The sequence below is a fragment of the Eucalyptus grandis genome, chromosome 5 (assembly GCF_016545825.1).
Source record: "Eucalyptus grandis isolate ANBG69807.140 chromosome 5, ASM1654582v1, whole genome shotgun sequence".
Taxonomy (NCBI): domain Eukaryota; kingdom Viridiplantae; phylum Streptophyta; class Magnoliopsida; order Myrtales; family Myrtaceae; genus Eucalyptus; species Eucalyptus grandis.
The window spans coordinates 1,323,138-1,323,440 of record NC_052616.1 but is presented as its reverse complement, the minus strand read 5'-3'; positions in this window follow the sequence as shown (position 1 = coordinate 1,323,440).

Here is a 303-nt window from a genome sequence, read left to right as displayed (position 1 = left end):
TTTGGTTTTCCATGAAAATATTTTAAATCAAACTACCACTGGTTACGAAAAATTAGTTCATTTATAGGAAAGTAGAATACTAAACCTTTTGTTTTGAATCTCCTCCGAGTCATATAGCTCTTCGGATTATCTTCTAGGTCCACTGATAATATGATAATAAGTTGGCTATCTGCCAAATAAATTATTTTTTTGAAAAGGAGGGACACTGGTTTTGTCTTAGATGGAAAAAAAGAAAAAAAAAGAGAGAAAACAAAATTGAGTAATGTGATGGTTCCATCACTTTTGCCTGTGTCCGCCATTCGA